Source organism: Salminus brasiliensis, chromosome 23 (genome assembly GCF_030463535.1).
Source record: "Salminus brasiliensis chromosome 23, fSalBra1.hap2, whole genome shotgun sequence".
Taxonomy (NCBI): domain Eukaryota; kingdom Metazoa; phylum Chordata; class Actinopteri; order Characiformes; family Bryconidae; genus Salminus; species Salminus brasiliensis.
Genome location: NC_132900.1, coordinates 6,580,223 through 6,597,299, shown reverse-complemented (window position 1 = coordinate 6,597,299; position 17,077 = coordinate 6,580,223). Strand labels below are relative to the sequence as shown.

Sequence of the window (17,077 nt, the reverse complement as noted above, 5' to 3'; positions counted from 1 at the left end):
ATACACAGCATATCCTAAACACTCTCATGCTGTAATTAGATCTCATCTCTGTTAAATCATCTGAATGAGATTACATGCCAGGGTTCCAATTAGTAACTCTAAATATCCTGTACAGAAATAACTCACAGAAACAATTCAGATGGTTGTTTAATATTATTTTTAAGGGAAAAATAATCATAAAAATCAAAGCCTGTTTATAAATATGAATGGAACGTTTCCATTATTTTGGCACTCCTGTTGGTACCAGTCTTGGCCACAGTAACTCTTCTGATTGAGCGCAGGCTCTGAGGGCTTGCCTGGCCTACAGGTTGCTGCTGGGACGTGGGACTTGAGCTTGAACTTGACCTCCTGGGAACGGAGGCGCAGTTTGGCCCCAGCTATTATCATGCACAACTTAGTGTCAGCCCTCATTTCCATACCCTCCCGCCTGCCCTCAATTAAAAGGCGAGAGCACAGACACACTCTTCCTCTTTTCTCAAAGCCTGGAGACAACTCACAGCTCCTCTAAGACTCTGTGTAAGTTTCGATTTTTGAGAAACGTTATTCCAATTTTAGCAAAAATCTGTTTAATTAAGTTTCTTTTTTACTGATTGACGGGTTACTCAAAAACATTAAAGATAAAATAAGAAGCTTTATTTATTTATTGTTGTATTTATTTAGTTCGTTTTTCATTTTATCAGCATTTTTAAGAGATAACATCATTTAAAAAACAAATTACTTCAGCAAACTTACCTAACCTTTTTAATTTTCTAATTACGTCTAATGTTTACTTTTAGCTTTAGCTCAATTTAAATCTTGGATAACTTTAAATGTTACCTTTTAATATTAATTTGAGCTAAACTGAAATGCTCTCTGTAAAAAGTCATTGTGGAAGTTGGATGTAAAATGTTGGGGAAGTTGTTGCATCTTGTCTACTGTTGCTGCAGAGCACTACATTCATTCACTGTGGTCTGAAAAGCAGCTCACTTCAGTGATGGATGGACGCTTTTCTAAACTCTTTCAGACGGGGTGTGTGTAATTCATGTTTAACTTTGAAAGAGCCCCCCTCTGTGTTAGAAAATTAGTGTTTGGTGTATCGTCTGAAATGTGTGAACCATCTCACCGGATTTTCTCTTCTGTAGCTTTCATACAGTCTTCGTTTTCAGGGTCGGGAATTGTTGTAAAATGTCTTATTTGTAAGGATTGTGCAAAGAGTTGAATGCATTTCACTGATCAGTAGCATTCCACAGGCTGGTTGGTGTGAAGCAGATCAGGCAACTTGATTTGATTAGATCAGATGTCATGTGCTGGATTATGATTTTTGATAATAGGCTTTATTATAATGTGAGGACATTGTGATATACTTTAGATGGACTCTGTCTAGTAGGACTGGTGATCAGAGAGGTTGGACACAGAGATATTTAAAGTAGCTATGCTAGAACTTCCTTCCTTTAAACTACTTTAAATCACAAATGTCATCAGATGAGGATTGAGGGCTTCTATTTAAAAGGATTTATTAAAAAGAGACTAAAGACAGATTATGAAAAATAAAGTACTCTGAGTTTTCTATATAAGTTGGTGAAATTCATGTATAATAAGTATAATAAGTACAGTAATACTCCCATTATACAGTATTATTGCACAATTATACAATAGAATTACCCAACATACAGTGCTAGTTTATGGCTGAAACGTGATGCCTTTTTACTTTCGTTTTTGGATGGAATTAAGTTCACAAGTTTAGGTTTGAATGCAAATGAGATGGTGTAGTTCAACAGAATGAAAATCTCTAAAAGCAGATTATTCTGTAATTACAGTGTTATTGATATGTAGAAAATTACAGTCCTGTAATTGCTGGCATGCTGGGTAGTTGTAATATGGTAAAGTGATCAGTGATGGACTAAAATAAAGGAAACCTGCAATGTTTCAATGAGAGAGTTAAAATGGACGGTTTGAAAAAGGTCATTTGTGTGGATTACTCCTAAAAAGAACCATTTCTGTAAACTAGATGTTCAAATATCAATAATCAAAGTTTAAACATTGTCAACATAAAGTCAAAATTTCCTGTATCACAGGTCAAAATATTTAAGAACAATTTATTTGTACAAAGTATTTAAATAAATACAGTAATATGTTTTTATATATAAAGTTTTATATATATTTATATATATTAGAGAATTCTTTGAAGTTCTTAGAAGTCTTTGTAATGTAAGGAAATTTATTGAAGTCGAAAATGTTAATAGTTTTCATAAAGATTTTCCATCAAATAATATAGACCAATTATTCTAATCTTATTCCACATACTTTTCTGGAAACAGACCATCAGTAACAAACATTGAGGGAACAATTAGCCTCTCTTCTTTGCAATCACTTAACAAGACAACTGTAAACAAGGTAAATTCCCATCTATATTAGATGCACAGACTTTTAGCATAAACAGCCTCTTTTTTAAAAAAAGGCTGCTCCACTTTGTTTACATAATTATCTATATTGTTATGGGCCTTAAAATCTCTATCTAAAAGCCAGATGTATAATAAAATAAAATAATAAAAATAAAATAGCATAATAATAAATAAAATGAGCATCTAATTTGTTTTTAGTGTTTTTAATGTATGTATATATATATATATATATATATATATATATATATATGTATATATATATATATATATATATATATATATGTGTGTGTGTGTGTGTGTGTGTGTGTGTGTGCATATTAATGTTGAATGGACCAAGAAAAAGGCTCCAAAACAAAAAATGTTTATATTGACTTCCATTGAAAGTTACGATTTTTCTGTCTTACAAAAAATTGCGATATTTATATATTATTATCTATGGATTATATTGTTATATTATTGTATATATTGTTAAATATTACAATTGTTTAAATAACAATTAAATAAAATTAGACTACAAATAATAACTAACCTAACAATAATTTCCAACCTTAGGATTAACTCTACTCCCTCTACACCTGCTTAAAATAATAACTAGCTTCATTCTAATTTAATAGGCACCAATTGATGTTTGGCCTAAAAAGGGAAAAACAATAATGTGACAAACTCACCAATTTCTATGCCCTAAATATTACACTTTTCACAGACATTTATGGTATTCAAAGCATATTGTTCCGTAACTACAATGTTTTTAATACATTAACACATTATGGTTATATATAGTCCTATAGTCCTGTAATTATGAGTGTGATGGAGTAGTCAGCCATGCACTGTGAAGTTGTAATCCATGTGGACTGTTTATTACTGTAAGTACTTTAATGACTGCAGTCTGAATGCGGGCACACAGGTGCAGATTGGACAGGTATTGTACAGGTCAGCTGGAGAAGAGAACATAAGTGCATGCTTTAGGCACTCTGTGAGTTAAACGCTTTGTGGCAGCAGCCCTCAGACAGTGCAGGTGCTGCGGTGTTGCATACGCACACAGGGATTTCTGAAAGATTAATATGCAGATTACTAAAGGTGGGTGGTCAACCAAGCTGGCAGGGAAGCAGCATGCAGATCCTGCAGCACATTTGGATGCTATTGAAGCTAATACGGGTTATTCTTTACAGCTCAGTAATATAGGACACTACCTGTAGACACGTGCAGAAATTAGAGATGCCTAAGAATAGAAATGGAAATTATTATTTTTCCCTACATTTTACTACACTCTAGTCTATTAATAAAGGTTAGGAAATACATATTTTCCTAATTCTATATTAACCAACAACTGGCATTAAAACCTGTGAAAGTTAAGAAACAGCCAGAGGGAGGCAATCATCAAATTGCCCCAAAATAAATTTGAGAAAACAATATGTTTTTCCTTATTTATAACTTTTTGATGCTAGAAGTATTAATATACACCAATCCACAACTACGAAAGTTTGAGTCACATTCGTAAAAAGGAGGTTATTTGAGCGATGCCTCAGATTTTTTTAACGTGTGGAAACTCTTTACTTGATGTAAAAAATGATTTACCAATTTAGAGGTTCTTCCCAGTCACACATCTCTAATACAAACATGGTTCTCTATAAAACCAAAAGTGGTTCTTCTACGGCTTCGCTCAAATAACCTTTAAAACACCTTTATATTTAATTTGCTTAACTAAATCTGTACTATGTGTGTGAACAGCGTTTGCATTTTCTTGTGCGACCTTGTTTTCTGAACGTGTTGATATTTACTTGCCTTAATGTCTTTAATTAAATTATTATTATAAGTCAGACTCTAGTCAGTGACGTCATCCAGTTTAACACAGCTTAAAATGAATGTAAAGTCGCTGTCACGCAAAAAAACTGTTTGTCAGAAATGTGCAACTTTACAGACGAAAGAAAAGCTTTTTTATTAGCCAATTCATTTGGAACAGTTTTGAAGAGATAAATAAAATACATACTATAATAATAAACATAATTATTATGATTACGATCATTTAGCTGCGGGGGTTTAAATCAGCTTTACCTGTCTGAAACAAAACTATATGGTGAACTAAAGCGAAATAAAAAAGGAAACAAATGAAGAAGTTAATTTCGTATTATTGAGCCAAAAACTCAATAGGACAGATCATAAATAAATAAATAAATAAATAAATAACAACACAAATAAGCATCGGTTAAGATGATATCCTGCAGGTATACAGTAGTAGTCCTGTATTTGTGTCTGAGCTGTTTCGCATCTAATACATGATGTGAAAATGCCTTTAAACCGAGGCTGCAGGTTAAGGAGGTGATCGAAAAGGGCTTGAGGTCAAGCCCATTAATAAGGACGGGCATAGACAAATGAACCACAGGAAACAGAGATGTCCGTGCTTACTTCAGCACTGGGGTGTTAACGTGTAAAGCATGTTGTTATTATTAGAAGGAATGCTTGTGATCTTCGGTTTCTTTCATTGGTCCATTAATGCAAACAAGATAAACTGTTCAGCAATCAGTTTCAGTAGAACACATTGTTTAAAGGTAAATATTAAAATATTTTCCCAGTGGAAATTAAAAATGAAAAACTTGAACAGGTGTGCCATTTTTTAAATATATTTCTTTCTTTCTCATTTCATCTATTAAATATACAACTATATTTCCCACCATGTAATAAAATAGATATCAGTGGAAGTCTGTAGGGCATTCGCAATCTTTTTATTCGTTTTGTAGATTGAACAGCTCGATGTGTCGTGCTTTAAATGTTGTGTGGGTGGGAACCGAAAGGGGAAGTCTCTTTGATATGAGCTGCATTATAGATTACAGATGAGTGCACATGTCCACGCGTTGTTACGCAAAACCCTTGTTCCTCAATTTTTGCTGTTTTTCACTTTTTGAAATAATTTCAATCTTTTCTTCTACCTTACATTGTGTTAAAATTGATTAAAAATCCATATAACAATAACAATAAAATTACTCTAAAATTACGTTAGATACAATCTTTTTTATTTTGACTCCACTGAAAGTCGTTTTCTTCTCCTGTGAAGTTGCAGTTTTTGGAGATATTTTATATTTTGGAGGATTTTGCGTGACAATCCGGCAATTTTTTTATCTCTACTTTTGATATTTTATTTATTCTATATTCCTATTCACACCATCACTGTTTCCACACTGGCCTGTACCGGTGGACTGGCCTCTACTGGTTTTATTTAACCCGAAAATGTAAACCATTTAAACCACACCGCTTAGAGAATCATTTGCGGCCGAAATCTTTTATCTTACATTTTATCTTTTTACTATTTAGTCTATATATTCCCCCTGTGGCAGATCATGCCCTTTTTTATATTTGCATTTATGTAAATGAGGAACTGAGCATGTTGTCTGTGTCTGTTATCTATCAATAAGCGTTTATTGTGTGTTTTGTTATTGCTATTTTATTGCTATGTTCATTAACTGAACAGACTAAAAGGCTAAATACAATGTTACAATGTTCTATTTAATCTACAGACAGACAAGTATAGTGATCTATAATCTATAATTACTCAACTTTAGATTGTATTTTATTTTTTAGATATTATTTACTCATTTTAATCGTGCTTTTGTGTAAATACTGAAGATATCTACCAGTTTTGGGTCTGAATGTAACGATTTTAGATTAAAAAACAAATCTAGACTCAAAAACGCCCCCAGTTTTGAATCCACCGCGTTAAAAGCGCTTGTCCAACCAGCGTGGTCTTCTTTCCCACTGGTTTTCCGCCAAGCCCCGCCCTCCCCGCGAACAATAGGCTTGCATAGCTCACGCCGTAGCACAGCCCGCCTCTCTACACGGCTCTGAGTCTGTCCTACTGGGTCTGGTCTAAACCACTAGCCAATCACAGCAAGGAGGCGGGATGCCAGTAGCCAATCCCAGCACTGGAAAGCGGGGTTTGTCGGAATAGGAGTGGAGAAATAAAGAACACGGCTGGAGCTCGGAGCTTAGTCAAGATCCAGGATTAGAAATCAGGCTCAACTTTTTACAGTGGCTGATTCTGCACCATGCGGGACTTCCGAGACGGTCGCTTTAGCAAAGAAAATTAGAATATTAAAGGTCAGAAAGTCAAGACAAAAGGGTGGTTTAATGATTAGAAAATGTAATCTGTCAGGAATAGGCCGTTTGTTGGGGTTTTGATGATGCACAAAATACGTTAAAATCGCTGCGTGACGTAAAAATAACTAATAACTAATAAAAAAGCAGTTAGTATAAACCTCCGGAAGAACAATAAATAATAAACAAGTTTTAAATCTATATTAGTGAATTATTATTGGGAATTAAAGTGGTGCTCGAGCTCGAAGCTTATTGGTTCTCAGATGTTCTGAAATATTCCATTCTGCACATGACAGGCTTTCTCAGCCCCCTCCCTCCCTTCTTCTGGCTCCCGCACCCCCTCCTCCTCTCCCCCTCGCTATCTATCCTCCTCCCCTCCTGCTCTCCGTTTCATTCTCTCGCGCGCTCGCCCACTCTGCTTCTCTCTCTCTCTCTCTCTCTCTCTCTCTCTTTCTCTATATATCTTTCCCTCTCCCTCTCTCTCTCTCTCTCTCTCACTCTCTCACTGTCTCTCTCTCACTGCTGCGTTTTCAGAAACGGACGTAAAAATCAGCAGAAAGGAAAGAAGTTCCCACCAAAAGCTCAAACGAGACGGTGGTCGTGTGAAGATCCGGACCCTCAGATTCCCTGTGCTCGTGCTGGAGTCGCGCGGTGCGACCACGGAGGACAAGGTGAGAACCACTGCGCTTTTCTCTCCGTTCAGCACGCGCTTAGTTTCAGCTCTGTTATAGCGGTATGTCTGCAGCACATCAGCAAGACTAGCTGTTTAACTGGATGTTTGTTTCTGCTGCTGCTTCTTTACTTCTGTTGCTGCACGTAGACACAACCAGGAGCATGCTTTTGTTTTTTTGATTGTTGTTTTTTTTTTTGTTGCACGCAACAAACAAACATGTAAACAAAAATCAGGGGTATTAACATGTTTACTACTTACTTTCGGTTCAATCAAGCGAGCAGCTGATCGTTTGTTCGTGAATAACCACAGCACGCTGCTCTTAGAGCTGAATTACACTGAATGATACTCCGTTAATGTTCAGTTTTAGCTTAGTTAAAAACTGCGCTGGACACTTTAGTCCTCTGTGATTAAGCCCTGCGCGTGATGGTGCACAGTAATGAGGCCTGCTGGAGCTGCGGGACTCACTGGTAGCTCTGGGCCCAGTGAGTGGCGTGCAGGGAAGCAGCCCTGCCAGCCTGTATTCTCATGCTAATGAGGAACAGCTCGCTGTTGAACTTGATGTTGACTTCTTTCTTTGGGGCTAATTTTTCTCGGTCACTTGTTTGTGGGAAGATTTTTTTTCTCAGGGTTCTGGGGGTGGGGGGGTGGGGGTCTTTTTTGAGAGGGGAACAAAAGGAATGGATGGACTGTGACTGAGATGGAGATTTTATGACCTTTTACAAAAGCAAAAAAACCAAAAAACCTTTACGTCTTTAAGTTAATTACATTTTATTTTGGGGATATTAAGATTTACACCAGGTTGTTTTAATATCATATGTTAACACTGTATTTACTGCAACGGGATATTTATAGGCCACCTAAGGTGCGTCGTATGATTATCATAAGCCTTTTTCAGATTCAGTAAAACGCTTCAGTGTGTTTTTGTAAGATGTTTATATCACTTTTTATAGACTATTTTTGAATATTGACTGTTTGAAGGGTTTCAACCTCACCGGCCCTGTGGTGCAACAGGTGCTAGGCCATAAAGCGCGTGCATGCAAAAACGGGATTATTAAAAAAATCCTTTGCGTTTTTAATTTAATATTCCGTTTTACTAAAAATTCTGAACAAAAGTTTCCCACGATGTAAAGTTATGCTTCGATTACATCGACATAATACATTATTATTATCTTATAGCAAAACGTTGCGCAATAAAATAAATCCAACATTAAAATGTACAATAACATAAATATTAATTTTAGACATTTTTAGAAATTTTAGTTTCTTTTCCACTTCCTCTCTCTCTCTCTCTCTCTCTCTCACACACACACACACACACGCTTATCATTGAAATATTAAATGGCTAAAGAGCTCTGTGGAGGTGCTCCACAGCCTCTGCTGCTCTATCTGTGTTCCTGCGTATTAATATTCTCCGCTTATCAGAAGATCCCCGCAGTTCTTCTCCTGCTGTCTGTCTGCAGTCTATGACGGATATGATGGGCTTTGATAAGCTGCTCTAACGTGGGAAAGGTGCGTTCATAGGTTCTCGGCTTCAGCACCTAGGACAGCGCTCCAGCTCCAGCAGCAGCAGCTGAAACACACCGAACAGCCTGTACCTGAGCTCACTTACCTGCTTTTGATTTCACTGTTTATTTTCCAGCGTTAAAATGACTGGTAAATTGTGGAGTACAGTGTCCAATGATGAACTAGCTTTTAGCCTTTTACCTTTTTTTATTATTAAATGCATCAAATCAACAGGTCAAAGAGGAAGGACGTGTTAATTCCGTTGTTTTTATTAGTGCCATTATATTATTATTATTATTATTATTATTATTATTGTATTATAAATTATATTCGAATTATTATTGAAGTGGTTGAACAACGAGAATAACTGTACAATTGTTGATAAATGTCCACTCAGTTACATCAGTTACACTCAGGCCCAGTTAGTTTACTGTAAATCTTAAAACAGAGCTAGACTAGGCCTAAAAAATAGAACTGGAAATGTATTCAGTACTGCAACTGAAGTTTAAGAAGTTTTAACGTTTAAGAACTGTATTGTTAAATTTGTAGAATTATTAAGCATCTTTATCCCTAAAGTGTCTCATTTTTTAAACATTATTGTTGAACACGTGACGAAACACCCAAGCATATACGGTTCTAACTAACTTTACACACCAGTTTTATCATGCGTTTTATTTTATGGTGGTTCCAAAGGTACCTGAAATATACAGGACACAATTATTATTATTATTATTATTATTATTATTATTATTATTATTTAAACCAATAATAAAAATGTAAGACATAAAACGTGAACCTACAATGTATGTATAAATACGTGCTATTGAAGCGTTTGGGAATTTTGTATTTTATTTCTTTATTTTCTATTTATTTATTTAGGCCTATTTTAAAAGCACGAGTTAAATACAAAAACTTGTTCTTACAGAAAAAATAGGTTCACCTTAAAATTAAGTTCCACACACTTTTACTGTGAAATACACACACACACACACACACACACACACACACACACACAGCAGTTAAAAATAATAATCTGCAGTCTACAGAAATGGGCTGAACCGTGAAGTGTGTGCTGAATGTAACCCCCGCAGTTGCAGGGTATCTGACTAACGTGTTTTAAATAATAGAATTTGATTGTAAATGTAACGTGTTTCATAATGGAAACTGAGTAGCACTGAATTGATCTGGATCTGCTTCTGTGGTGACAGTGCTGCAAACTCTAGGCCACTTCAGAAGAAATACAAATCGACGCTTTACTGAATCGTAATATAACGCATAGCGTTCGCGTTACTGCAGGGTGTAGAAGTGAGTATATATGTATTTATATATATATATATATATATATATATTCCTGCAGCCACCACTATAATACCCCGAGATCCCTCTTTCAGCCCCGTCACGCTAAATCGTGCCACTCCAGGGTTTCAGTCTGCTGATGAATCTATAAACCAAATCTGCAGATTACATTTATATACATTAAATACGAATTTATTAAAACGAAAATGAAAACGCGCGTGGATGTTCTGCTCCTTTGCACAAACGCACTGGTAACAATAGCTAGTCAGAAAGGCCTGCGTGACCTACTCTATGACTGCTACTGCATAGTGATGGGTAGGTACATCACATCATACCCCCCTCGTGCGTCCTGTGGTTCATTCCGTTTTCTAAACCGTGCGTATGCAGCAAGTATGCGAGCAAGGTTGCATTATGGGTAGAAGCCTGAGAATATGCTTAATAGCCTGTGTGTGTGCGTGCACGTGTGTGAGGTCAGCTGATCTCGTGGAAGCGACCGTTTTGCCATAGTTTGATGCATATATAGGCAAGATGAATGTCAAATGAAACGTCATCACGGAATTTACGTTATAAACAGTATATATGAATATTGCATATCAATAATTGCAATATTGAATCTCGAGCCTGTACTCAACCCACTGCACGCTCATGCACGCGCACTGATATTCCAGACGCGCCCTCGTTGTGGTAATTTTATTGTCATGATAATGACCACCATTCACTATGATTTCTCACGCGCTTTCTGAGCTCCTGAGCTCATACAGCGCATGGCCCAGATCATCAGGCTGAGCTGTGGACGCCGGGATGGCTGTGATTTGTTTATTTCCTCTGTTTTCCCACGTTTGTAAAGCGAGGCAGACTTGTGGGGAGTAACGGGTGATGTGGGGACCCTTGCACTAATTCAGTCTTAAGGGAAATTCAGCTTTGTTGAGAGACAGTGGGAGAGATGAGTGGTGTGGATGTGTGTGTGTGTGTGTGTGTGTGAGAGAGAGAGAGAGAGAGAGAGAGAGAGGGAGGGAGAGGCGGGGACACCGGAGTGTATGGTGTGAGTGCACTTGCTGTGGCTCGTGCACTCGATCCTGAAAGTCTTCCTGCCATCGTCAACGCTGAGGAAAGAGACAGGCGTGTATTCAGGCCACGTTACAAAGAGCCTGTAGCTTCGTGCTCTGGATTAACACGGAGGAGGAATGTGCATCATTCAGTCATTCAGAGGCAAAAGTGTGTGAGTAATTGGGCCGACTGGAGAGTTTTGGGGGGAGAGTGTAATGCAGATGGTTTGCTCCCTCGCTTAAATTCGGCCTTATGTTTTAAAGCCTTTTTCTAATTGGAGGGATAATAGCTGGAGTAACGGCTGCAGCTCCTCAACGCTGTCTCGGGTTGCGTGGCCTGCTTTATGCTGATTGGCTACTTTGTGGAGTCGCAGGCTAGCTTCTGGTGTGTGTGTGTGTGTGTGTGTGTAGGAGTGTAGAGAGTGCCACACTGCAGTGTTGGTCGTGGAGTGTCGTTTATGTTCATGTATTACTCAGCCGTGTTTCTACAGTTTGTCAAAACTGTACACAGTTCATGTGTGTGTGTGTGTGTGTGTGTGTCACTGGGTATATATACATGCGTGGGTATAGTTTATATATAAATAACTATATATAGTTACACAGTTGCGTATGACTCGTATGATGTATATATATTATATAGATTTATAGATTTACATACACACACACACATATATATATGTGTGTGTGTGTGCGTGTGTGTTTGTGTCTATAACCTACGATGAACCAACTGTTTATATATAACTACACACATATATGTATATGTATAGTTGTGTAGTTATACATAACCAAGTGATGAACCAAATATGCAGATGTCTACTATATATATATATATATATACTATATATATACTATATATACTATATATATATATATATAACTATATATATATATAACTACATAGAACTACATATATATGCATGTGTATAGCTATATATAAACAAATATATATAAGTTTACAGTTGTGTATGGATTCATTGGATTCATTTACATATAGAATGATGAACCAGCTGTTTTTTATCTAACTATATACAGGCATATATATATATATGTGTATATATATAAATATATATAATTTAAAGATCCACAATCCTTTGCATGGTAAAATTGTTCTCTATGACGAAGAAACTTTTGTATATGGTTTAAACGGTTCTACACACTAGGCCAGTAAATAGGTTCCACCTTCTCTGGTTCTATACAGAACCGTGTTTTTAGGGTTATATAATATTTAGTGTGCGCGTGTGTGTTTTCTTGCAATGAATTCCACATGTAAGTCTTTAACTCCACGCTCGAGGCTGCGCTAGTGTGTGTGTGCATGTGTGTGTGTGGGAGGGAGCCTCTCACACGCCAGCAAGTGCGGCGGCACCACGTGACACAGCACGGCGGCGGCGTGCGCGCGGCCCCTTTAAGACGCTGGCGGGTTAGTTTCTGTCTTTGGTTATCTAGCTGTATGAGTTTATGAAATATCATAAAGCTAGAGAACCGAATGTAGAAACTGAGCCCACGCGCTTCACGACAGATCCACGGGGGAGCACGAGGCTCACGGGGGGCTGCGCGAGCTGCTTCACAGGCTCTGGGCTTGGTACGGACGCCGACCTGCACGAGGAGGAAAAGGGGGATTCCGCTCATCACCAACATCATCCTCCTCATCCTCATCCTCACCATCATCATTATTAGAGCTGTGCTCGTGCATGCATTCTACGTGCACGTGCGACTTTCGAAGGCGTACGTAGGCTACGACTGAGAGACGGTTTCTTTTTTTTTTTTTTAAATACATCCCTTTTGGGCACCGCGCATGTGGCGCGCGCTCACAATGGCCAGTTTAAGCTCGTGCACGTGCATGTATGGTCCTGATAGCGTGCTCGTTGCTGCGTGTACTATAGCCAGTGTTTTACATCATCACCTTTTGTGTGGTTTGTTGCCTCAGTTGCTCGGCTGCACCGAAACGGTTAACGCTGGCGCGCGGCCTGATTGGTGCGCGGCTCGCGCGTCACGTGGGCCTGAGGAGCGGCGTGTTTTGTCGTGCAACGTTCACATTCGGCACGATCACGGCCTGTCAGGGCGCAGAATGAGTGGCTGTAGAGCTACAGTCAGTCACTCACTAGTGCTGAATGGACAGCGACTGGGCCCGAATCTCAACACTGTCACTGAGGCCCATTCTGGGTTGGATCTGGGTGGTTGCTGATGTGTGGTGTTAAGTCTCATTGATGCAGTTCTGCACATTTTGCAGTTATGATCTGCAGGAATGCACATTTGGGTCATGCACTTTCTCCATTTGCTGTGAAGGAACATAGAAACAAGGTACGCCACTGACAGGGGTAGAGGGTTCCTCCAGCACTTCTTCTTTAAGTCCTGTTTAAGCTGATGCTTAGTAGAGTATTCTTTCTAAATGAGCAAAAATTGGACATTGCTATAAACAGCCCCTTTAAATTACAAAGGAATGGGTCTGAGTACCATTATACTTAGAGGAACACTCTAGTGTTTCAACCTAATCTTTATCTATGGTCACTTACTGTACAACTGTGCAGCATTTTCTCTGTAAAATAAGAGAAAATCCACGGACCTTAAACTACAGCAGGCAGGAACTGAAGCATCATCCTATTGGCCCCTATTATACAGAAGTGTTTTGAGCCTGGGTTTTCTGTTAAAAAAACATGTCAAAATATCATAGTATTCATTTAACACACCTGTCACACCTAACACCTGTTCCATATTCAGGAGCCCCATGTTGGGGGGAGGAGTTAGGAAGATTCTAGGGACCTTAAATTGTATTATTATTAGTAGTAGTAGTAGAGTATTTTGGCAGAATTGCATATAATCTTTTCATTGGACCCAAAAGTCCCTGGTCACTGCCCATATTGCATAATGTCCTACAATACCCAAATCCACCCTGTGTCATCGTATATACGCAAAAGGCCTGAGCGTTGGTAAGAAATTTCAGTGCACTTCATTATACTGCATGAATGACACTGCACTTATTAATAGCATCGCACTGTAATGCAGAATGCCTGCATTAAGAGCTATAGTGCATGCATCATCCATAAGCCTAAGAAAAGCCTTATATGAGGCTTATCATAGGCTAATATCTACATTTTTGAAAACAAGAACAAGAGCTACAGATGAACAGTGAGAGGACTGAGAGTATTATTCATGCTAGGAAGAGGGTGGAGGTGTAGTTTTTGTCGTCAGAGCTAATATTATCAGACATTACGCTGTTATAGATTAGATTTGCCACATCAATAACATTTAGTAGGATTGTGTTGAGATTAGAGATGCATGTATATATATATATATATATATATATATATATATATATATATATATATATATATATATATATATCAGTGTACTGCTATACATAGTGTTATTACAGCCGGTTGGTTTATTAGGTCCTGGTTGCTTTTATGAAATATCAGCTTCTGTCAGACTCCTCCCATGACTCTTATAGCCTCTTATAGATGCTTATCTGTTATTATGTAAATATGGCATGTATGTTGTGGCTCTTGTTAGGGATGTAATAATGCATATTTTGCTTTGAGCCTGCCTAGCAACTGTGTGTGTGTGTGTGTGTGTGTAAATTTCTAAAACTAAAACATTTGCTGCTTTTAAAACAAAAACAATTTTTTTTGGTTTATTTATTTGTCACCATATTTAAGAAATGGCTGTGATTTTTAACATGAGATATATATATTATTCTGTAATACTGATGCATTTTTACACCTCTGAAAAAAGACCACGGACTGTGTTTCTTCAATGAAACTAAATTTTTCAGAAATTATAACTGTGCTTCTTCTCTTGTTGTTTTAGATTCTGCTTCACTGGAGTATGATCAGCATCCCCTGCTTCAAGAGGCCGCATGTGCAGCACTGTCCAGCGCTCGAGAATGAGCCACATAACAGGTAAAACCTGAGTACTCTGCTTAATGGGGCCCACCTTCTTAAAAATAAAGATTACTGAAAGCTTCTTGGCTTGGATGTACAGTACATTTACAATATATATATATACCGTTAAAAGTATACGATCTTTAAGGAACCTCTAAAGGTGCTTTAAGGAACCTTTGAGAAACCTTTTTCTTCTACAATGTTAAAAGTATAGGATCATTGAAGGACCTTTGAAGGTTCTTCGGTTTAAAAATGTGGACAAACCTCTTAAGATTGCTCAAAGGTTCCTCTAACACCTTGAGAGGTTGCTCCACAGTTTTAAACTGAAAAACCTCCAAATGTTCCTCAAGAGTGTAAAAACATTTTCTTGAAGGTTCCTCAAAGCACCTTTCTACATAGTTACAAACCTCCAAATGTTCCCCAAGGATCTTATCATTTAAACAGGGTACAACCTTCACATTACATGGGGGTAGAGCAGGCCAATATATCCTAAATATTGATATGTTTAAACCTATTTTATACAAGATTACCAAAATTATCAAAATGACCAACAACCAAAATGACCAGATTTGTAAAATCACACTTGCTACATGGGTTACACACAACAGAGTATGGTCTTGTGCAAATAATTTGGTAGAAACATCACAGTTAAAGGAGCAGCATGATGACTTTTTTTCACCATCTCTAACAGATATAATCCAGCTAAATATAATAATGCTGAGTCAGTGAGTGCAACTGCCTTATGTTTATTATTTATGTGTATATATATATATATATATATATATATATATATATATATATATATATATATACATTACCCAGCTCCACAAATTACCTACACACACACCTCACTTCAGCACTACTCTGGAACTCTATGAACAAAGCACACACACCTTAATGAAACTCTCTCTGTACCCCCCACCTTGCAACTGGGACCAACCGCCCCATCATACTGCACACCAAACACTCTCACCCCTTCACAAGAGGTGTGTATATGTAAATAGAAATGTGTAATATCTGTATATTTATACATTATATCACTAGCTTTTAGTTGTGTTTACTGTGAGGGACAAGCACCAACATTTTTTTACTCACCTGTTAAAAATAAAGGTTTGTAAAAAACAAAAAAAAAAACAAAAAAAACAATTATATGGACAAAAGTATTGGGACACCAAGGCCATTAAAATAGTTGATCCTGCTTTTGTTGGAGTAACTGTGTCTACTGTCCAATGAAGAAAGCTTTTTATTAGATTTTGGAGCATTGTTGTGATAATTTGATTGCATTCAGAGACAAAAGTGTTAATAAGGTTGGATGATCACCACCCACCTCATCTCCAACTCCCCAGCTTATCTCAAAAGTGTTGGATAAGGCACCAACCACAATTCCACAGTTCCACTGCTCACAGCTTTATACCCCTCTAGCCCACACCTGGCATTAAACATGATTTCAATAGGTTCATGTTTATCTGCTCCAGAGAGTACTATTCTATTGCCAGTACTTCTCTACAAGGACTAGACAAGCTGTGTGTGTGTATTTGCACATCTGTGTCAGCAATAGGTGCAACTATTTAATTGGGTTTTTGTAGTAAAAATCAGTCAGTGTGTATTTAACTTCTCTTTGTGTACTTGATCTTAACAGGCTGTTTTTGTTACTTTATCTGTCACACACACACACACACACACACACACATTTTTATATATATATGCATATGTAAATGTAAATTTCCTCTGTTTTGATTGGCTGTCCTGTATTGAACCTTCAAAACGCAATTCACACTGAAACACTCTATATAACTTCAGTGTGAACATGCAGTTTGGCCCCGCCCAAGAATAAGTGGAAATATGGAAGTGTCGGCTTTCTTGACACATTCATCTTTAACTATGTCTACATCAAACTCCTTTGAACAAAACATGGAGAACCCTATAAAATGGTTCTTTACAGCGATTAAACACAGAATAACCATTTCTGCTCCCCTAAAGAACTCCCCTAAAAGACAGTTCTTAAAAGATCTGTTTTTGTGAATCCTGTGCATCAGTAAAAGGGACCTTTTAGGCATGAAGACCATGCCCATAACGTAAAGATTCTCTACCCCTTTACCATTTTCCCTAGAACTATTTAGGACCTTTTCTTTTTAAGCGTGTACAGAAGATTATGCAGATTGTGAACACTAAATCTGACTCGAAAGCTGGCTTCGATTTTACACCTCTGAAAGT

At 37.5% G+C, this 17,077-nt stretch overlaps 1 long non-coding RNA gene across 2 annotated transcripts in view; it reads left to right on the top strand.

Moving 5' to 3' along the window:
- The first annotated feature begins 436 nt into the window (after positions 1 to 436).
- LOC140545880 (uncharacterized) overlaps positions 437 to 17,077 on the top strand; it is a 45,959-nt gene continuing 29,318 nt past the window's right edge. The window contains exons 1-3 of one of the 2 annotated variants that reach the window (XR_011978291.1): positions 437 to 516; positions 7,002 to 7,138; positions 14,790 to 14,881. This is a non-coding gene — a long non-coding RNA (uncharacterized lncRNA). Of the gene's footprint in view, positions 517 to 6,887; positions 7,139 to 14,789; positions 14,882 to 17,077 lie in introns of those variants that run through there. The other variant, XR_011978290.1, reaches the window with a different exon arrangement.